Source organism: Gnatocerus cornutus, chromosome 7, assembly GCF_029298725.1.
Source record: "Gnatocerus cornutus isolate USDA-ARS CGAHR chromosome 7, icGnaCorn1.1, whole genome shotgun sequence".
NCBI classification, from domain to species: domain Eukaryota; kingdom Metazoa; phylum Arthropoda; class Insecta; order Coleoptera; family Tenebrionidae; genus Gnatocerus; species Gnatocerus cornutus.
The window spans coordinates 12,731,999-12,740,276 of record NC_142239.1 but is presented as its reverse complement, the minus strand read 5'-3'; positions in this window follow the sequence as shown (position 1 = coordinate 12,740,276).

Genomic DNA, 8,278 nt, shown 5'->3' with positions numbered 1-8,278 from the left:
GTTAATAAACGATTTAAAAATTACATTTTGTCAAAATTTGATTGCTATGACATTAAAATTAGCAGAGTTACGAATTTTAATGATAAATTTAGTTAGAATATTTATGGTTTCGCTTAAAAATTAAAATTCAAAGTTGCCAATATTTATTATAGGAAAAACAGTATAAAAATTAATTAGGTTCAGCACTCTCGCTGAAATCTCATAGCATCAGCACTCGTTACGCTGAGATCCTTTTCGCTCTTGAACTATAAATAGCTACATATTTCTAATCGTTTTTTAGGGAGTGCCCTAAATTCCAAGTATCTCTAGAGAAATTGCTTAAGCTGATCTAATAATTGTCTTATCAATATCACCTTATCAGTTATCAAAATATTGCAATATTTCAATTTTTTAGAAAAAGTTAACGCGTAGTTTAACACTTTGTTCAAGGAAATGACGTAGGATTTTCCCACAAAAAATCTTATTTTTGTCCACCCAATCCACAGTAGCAATTTCTCAAATTGATAATAATTTAGCCCTTGCAGCAAAACAAACAATAATGAAAAATGGTTGCCAGTCTAATTGTGGTCTCCCAAACCAAATAATAATGATTTCATGTTGTTTCCGGTAGCCGCAAATGATGAGATAACGCTTTAGATTTAAGACAGTGAGTAATGTATGATAACGCAGCTACACGTGTTTACAAATGTCACGACATCCAGCTTGTTATAATTCAATTTTTGAAACCCGATTTACCTTTGTAGACGCTCAACGAAGTACGAAAAAATCTCATGTAAGGATAAAATTCCAGATGATCCCTGATCATGGCGACAATTTTCCTTGTGCCCTCAGATTTACATAATCTCACAAGAATCACTTCACTTCCGAATCACAGATAAAAGTTCTAAAACAATACTCCCGCCGGCTTCCATTTTCCATGTCGACTGACTATAAAAGGCCACTTAATGGACACATTTTTTAACGATAATCGATTGATTATTATCGGTAACTTAATTATTAGCAGAAGGCGACTTTTAATGAAGTTAAATTCGGAACGAGAGTGGGAAGGGATTACTACAGTTGAAATCAATAAGACGTACAGCAGCCAGTTCGGGATTTTTTACACATAATGCCAACTTAATGACCCAATTGAATTTCCATTTTTTCCGAGGCTAACACCAATTCGGGAAATTCGACACGTTGTTAATTGCTGTTTTCACCAGTCGAGACACGATTTTCCGTTTACCATCAATCTTGTTTATTTTTTTCGCATTTTCGGCAAACGTAAGCCTTAATTCATCGATTCGGAAATCAATTCCGACTTTTGGAAATGTATAAAAATTATCATCACCTGAAGGAAATTTTCCGGAGCCACGTTAAGAAAATAATCTATTAATAAATTAAAGCGGGGATTGTTAGTTGCGTTAATTACACATTTCCCGAGTTATGTTATAATTAAACTAATTAATGGAAAGCTAGTTTGTATTGTTCGGTTGTGTGTCTACATATTGTTGTTAACTCGCTCTATTCATTATTTTAGGTTCAGAGATTCGAGGAAAACAAATTTTCTATGTCACTTGATGACGACTAAATTAAAATCGCGCCATCCTATTAACGTCGATGTTAATTAAGCACGTTATCGTTTTTTTTACATTTTGTTGCACCGTCTGGAAGATTTAATTTATTTATGCAGACGAACAAACATGACAAAATTTGCGTGACGCGTTTAATTACTGTCATTATTGTTTCCACAAGAAACTAATGAATCCGTCATTTTCCGTCATATTTTCAAAAAATGCCTGGTGAAGGTCTAACCGTATTTTGTTGCACTACTGAAGATGAAGTGATGAGTTACATTATAGCTTTGATTTTCAGTTATTATCGATGCTTTAAGAAACTCCTTAAAGCACTGTCTTGTGAGTTGGTGCTCCTGTCAATTGCCTGTCAAGATAACGCTTCCAAAAATTTGGCTTAAATTTTGTAATTTACCCTAGATAATAAACTAACCGAAAGTAGTAAAACTTGCAAATTTTACTGTTTTATGATTGAAACTGCCAAAGTTACAAATTTTAAAGAAAACGTGAATTTCGGGTTGTTGCCAGAGGTTCGAAAAGGATTTTGCTCGATATCTCCGGAATTAAGGCGAATATAAACAAATCCTTTTCGATATCATTTTTCTCGCAATTGTTTAGCTTAGAAATCAATCTTCGACAGTTCGATGTCAAATTTTTATTTTTTTCAGAATTTCACGTAGATTCCAAAAAGGTGCGCGTTTTTGAGATCGGTCCACAAATAATTGAGTTATGGGCGATTAAAATTTCGGATATTGAAAAGAAAATCTGTTTCTTGAACAAAAATTTTGTAATTTAGGCCGGTTGATAAACAAATCAAAAGTGGTAAAACCCTTGAATTTTTCTGTTTTATAAACAAAGTGGTCAAAGTTACGGAATTTAATTAAATTTTTGGTTCCTCCCCAAAAAGTTTTGTCTATACCTGACTAGATTGAGCAAAACGGGCTTCGGATTCAAAAACAGGAGGCAATTCTACTTTAAAAATGATAATTTCGTCGGCAATAAAAATTCCATCATTTAGGAACGTTGAAACAACCACAGGAAGTACAAACAATTTGAATATTGATTCATTATAGCATTACATATTTGAACGATGTGTATTACTTCCTGAAACATTCTCCAGGTCTAAATCGATGTTAAAACAACACGAACACGAGACAATCCTTCGCAGGACAACGCTCTTGTAGCAAGTAGATAAACATCGTAAGGTAAAATCAGACTCCTACTGATATTGATTGGATAAGAGTATTGTCTTTTCTGTTAGCTCCAATTCTGGAAGTTTAGTGTTGTGTTTTTGACAGGCGAATCCATCACTCGTGATATTTCCAGACAATAATATTCTCTTATGAGATATAAATGAACTGAGAGCTTATCCTAATGACGGTTTTCTTATTTTTCCGTCAGAGAAAAAGATCTTTTTGATGAATTGTAAGTGAAACATCTGCATGATTTACGAGCACAATTATAAATATTGAGGTAACTTGTCCCGTATCAATATCAGTTGATCCGTCAATATTTTTCTTAGCCCACGTATCTCACCTCGTTTATTTCAAACGTCTCACCTTATTTACCCCGTCAAAAGCGTGTAAATTATTGCCGGAAGGTTTACATACAGTAAAAGCTCCCGTAAAATATTAACGTCGTTACACTCCGAAACTAGGCCTGTTTTTATTCCCCCGTTTTTTTTATTCATTAGTTTGACTGTAGGGCACGAAGCCACGAGCAACCTCCGTTAATTCCCTTGGTTTATTTGCATTTCTACGGATTTTTATTAAAAATTTCCTTGAAGTTGAGCCAAGTGTTTGCTATCGCAGGAAATACCGAAGCATATCCGCATGATAGAGGGGTACTCGTGACTGTGGGCTATTTTGTGCGGTATCATCGTGTTTGTAAAGATATGTAAATAAACACGCCGTTACCAGTTCTTATCGCGAATGTGTGCAGGAACGGGCATTTTCTTTATTAAGATGTCGCTAACAAGGGCTGAAATGGGTCACGATGGGAAACAAAATTATGATCGTTAGAAATAGAGGTGGACACGAAAAACTCGTGTAAATAAATAAACTCTCGCGTGAATTTTCGCACCCCCAAAGTTTGCAGATTACGCTTCAACGCTCTGGCAAAATATACGAACTGTACAAATTGTGTGCTCTCTGTGTTAATTTAACTCGACTTGATTTTCCCATCTCGTCTTTTATTTATTTTGATGGTTGACTAATCGATACCAAGATACAAAGATTGGAAGCTTCACTTGTCTGAGCCGGGAGATTCATCTTTATTATATTGGCGTGCTCTTATTTCTAGGAATCGAATGATAATTCAGGTTAATGGTGAGAATGAGGAAAAAGTGTTGTCACTTTGGAAGTGTTGTGGAATTAGAGAAATGAGGTATTGTTGCTTCGCAGAGTTAATTGCGAGGAATTTCATGGAAAGTCCGAGCGATTTTGCTGGGAAAATATTCACATTTATTATAAACATCATTGTGAAGCGCGTTGGAAAAAACGTGTTGAAATTTTTTTTGCTGTTTGGTTTATATTATAAAATTTATAAATAAACGTGTGTGCTTTGCTGCCTTCTTTAAAAAATAAATAATTAATAAAAACAGCAGAATTTTTGAAGAAAACAGCTAGGAAAAATTCTCTACTCTCAAATGATGTGAAAAGAGAAGAGGAACTAACTGTTTGCAATTTCCTTTAGTCATGTGTTCATAATTAACGAGGTATACATATATCTATTGTTCATTAATATTATGTTTAGATGATTAGATGGAACTATGAACTGGTAGGAACAAAGGGATTTGCTTGTGATGTTTTATTTATGGGACTGTTATAATCTAACGTTTCTCTGTGGAAGTGTTAATCCGTTAGAACGTCAATATTACAAATGTACTTGTTGAATCATCTTTAAATAGCAGCCGGGAAGCGGCAGTTTATATTTTACTAAAATAAAATGACTTGACCTGCAATTATTACTGTATTCATTTATGGCCAACTTCTTGTTCTAAATTGATTGAAATACTTTATTTAAGAGCATTCAGCTAATAAAAATAAGAAAAATAAATCAGATGGTTTGTTTATTCTATTTAAGTTTAATTTGATTAAACCAATTTACAAATTGGAAGATCCACCCTTTTTTCATAACAAAATGGAGAATGTGATTAAAATCGGATTAAAACACAAAAAAGAAATGCATTTATGGGCCCGTATTTTCTTTATCAGTGTTAGTTTTTCTAACAAAAAACGCAATCAAATACCCAACACTTTTCAATCATTGGCTAGATGTCCAAAACTCGTGCTGATTGAATAAATTTCTAAGCTAATTAAGTCAGTCACAAAAAAGAATCATTTCATTGAATGTTGATGAGAAAGAACGCACAAAACCGAAGAAATAGAGCTCTGGATCTTATTAACCTTTGTTTATCGGATGGAAAAAACAATTTTAATCCAGTAGTCAACAAATTTTGAACTGGAGCAGTGGAAAGTCATTTCTAAAGTAAAATTAGTTTCGGATTCTGAATCCGAAGCCCGTTTCACACCATCAGGACTCTACTTCCCCAGAACATTTTTTTCCACGAATGTTATTGTCTTAAAGACACAAAACAATCCTAGAATTTAGAACTAACAAACATTTCAAAGATTTTTAAAATCTCAGAAAAACTGCAGATTCCGATTTCTCAAATCGGAATGACTTTAAAAGATGTTTTTGAATATATGTACCACAAATTATTTACTCAACCTGCTAAAGATTCGAAGATTCCACAGATTTTAAAGACTACTAATGCAAAAGAAGCCAAAAGTTAAAGTAGCAGAGACAAATTTTAGGCCTTAGACTTTTAATTATTATCAATATTATAAAGTCCAAAATTATAAGGCACTTAAGAAGAATTTTGGAAATTTTCATTTTCTAGACGAATCAAAGTTTCCGACTGTAGTTTTGGTCCTTGAGGAATTAAAAAATCAAAAAGAGAAAAACGAGAAAAATCAATTCCAGTTTTTGCTAAAAAAGATTAAAAATGTCATCAAAAATGGTGGAGGCGCCAGGACAATTAAATTTCAGCCAAATTTTCCTAACAAAAAACGCATCGAAACACCCAACTCGATCGTAACTTTTCATTCATTGGCTAGATGTCTAAAACTCGAGTTTCTTAGCTACATTTCTAATTAGTCATGCACAAAAAAAATTATTTCATTGGATGGTGATGAGGATGACAACGGACGCATAAAACAGAATCTTATTAACTTTTGTTTATCATATGGAAAAAGACAATTTTAATCTACTAGTCAACAAATTTTGGACTGTAGCAGCAGAAAATCATTTCTAAGTAGAATTGTCTCTTAATTCTGAATCTAAAGCCTGTTTTACTCAGATCAGAACTCGGAAGTCCTTCAACTTCTCCAGTACAATTTTTGCTTAAAAAATACGAAACATTCCTAGAATTTTAAAACTAACAAACAATTCAAAAAATTTTAAGATCTTAGAAAAGCTGCAGATTTAGATTTCTCAAATCGCAATGACTTTAAAAATCCTTTTAAACCACAAATTATTATTTCCGTGAGTCCCAAAAAAATCGAAGATTTTACAGATTTTAAAGTGCTAAAGTAAAAATTGAAAGCAGAACAAACAAATTTTAGATCCTGCTAAATTATCAACTTTATAAATTCTAAAATTTTAGAGCACAAGACGAATTTTGGAAATTTTCGTTTTCTACCCGAACCAAAGTTTTCGACTGTAGTGTCGGTAGTTACAGTCCTTGAGCAAATAAAAAACAGAAAAAATCAATTTAAATTTTTACAAAAAAACAAACGAAACGTCATAAAATGGTGGAGGCGCCAGAACAAGAGTATTTTGGCCCAATTTAATTCAGTGCAGTTCAACCAACTTCATACTATTTAGTTCTAACAAACAAAGCCCATTTCATTTTAACGCTGCGGTCACAAATTTGTAGCAATGTTGACACTTAAAATTGAAGTAAAACTCTGTGGATCTTGACATAATAGTTAGGCAACCAACAAATTCCCCATGCATGCGCGCATGACTTCCTTCCTCATCCATCATAATATCAAAGACATAATTCAACATCCTCTCAGCTCGTCACAATCCCGTTTCAATTGACGCCAAGGAGATACTAGTTTCCGTCCGAAAGATTATTTGACTCATTGCTTTCCGAACGTTCAAATTGAATTTCTCCTTGAACAGAGAAAATTTAATAACTGCGTTGCAGAAATTCGGCCCAAAAAGGAAACAGGCTCTTTCCTTTTCCATCGGTGACATTGAGAGAACATAATTATAACCTATATCTGTTATGGAAATTATCGATCGCCTTGTATTTGCAAAATATCAGCGAACGTATTAATCATTGCACACGCACAAGACAGAAATTTTCGTCTATGTTAGTCTTGTCACGAGTTTTGACGTAAAAAGGTTGTCTTTGTAACAGAAGGAGGACTAATATTAGCTCGAAATCGATTAATGGGATCGTAAATGAATTAGCGGGGTAAAAAATTGTTTACTCCTACGGACACAAACTTCTTTTTCGACACGTCTCAGTCGAGTCGGTCTAAAATCTGTTTTTCTTGAACGCGAATGGCACCACATTCGAAAACATGAACAAAATTCAATTTGAAAGTGACATTAGGGGAGAGGGTGGCACAAATTGAAACATCAATAGAAGAGATTTTCGCTCACGCACTGCTGAATATTTCGTATTCTTCGCGGCTTGAACGCACAATTATGTTATAGGAGTAAAAGGGTGGAAGACGTTAAATGCGAACAGGGCAGGTGCTCGTGCACCTGCCATCGAAGAAACAAAGCGACTTTGAAAAGTTATCGAAAAACCGCCTTGTCTTATGCAGAAACGTATCAGGACCTCTGATCTGACCTACTTTTCGCATCTCTGCATATTCTCCACGTTCCAACACCTTGAGAAAGGTCGGATAAAAATAAGAATACTCCACATCTCCGATCAAGATGAGATGCCATTGGAAGGGGAATTCTTATCGACATTCCTAAAGAAAATCCTATGCATAATACGTCTTATCGATTGAATAAACATCTGAGTGATCTTGACAGAATGGGCTACTGGGAAGAGATAGTAACGGTTAGTTAAGCGACGAACTTGGATGACATGCAAGAAAGTTCACTGAAGATCAAATAAAATTTTCTTATAGTGGTAAAGCGGCGACTCCTAAGGGCTTGTTAGCACAGTACAATTTACCTCAATACCTCCCTTTGGGGATAGTAGAGAAGCCCCCCAAATTAGATAAATTTAAACGGGTTAGTAAATAGTCTCATGGCGATGTTAGATGAACTCCGTTGAGAGCACTTTTTAACAATAACGACAACCACAACGTTGTTTTAACCATTTTTATCGAGTTTAGAGAAACTAGAAATACTGTCCTGCCGGTAGTTTAGATTAGTCTTTCGGCTTATCAGTTTGTTGCTGTTTTTGCATACGGAAATTGGAGTTTTAATTACCACAAAGTGCAATGAACGCAATGAAATTTATAGCAATTCCAACGGTTACATTACGTTGACAATTCTTGGAAGTCGCTAAGATGAGAATAAAATAAAGAAGTACAAAGCAATTTGAAGGTTTTTAGTTTTTGAAAATATCTTCATTTCCAAATTAAACTTTTTAGTTTACAAGTTTTCAAGTTTCACAAATTCTTGGATTTTTAAGTTTTCAAGCGAATTCTTTGGGTATAGTTTTAGTTTTGACAAATAAAAAC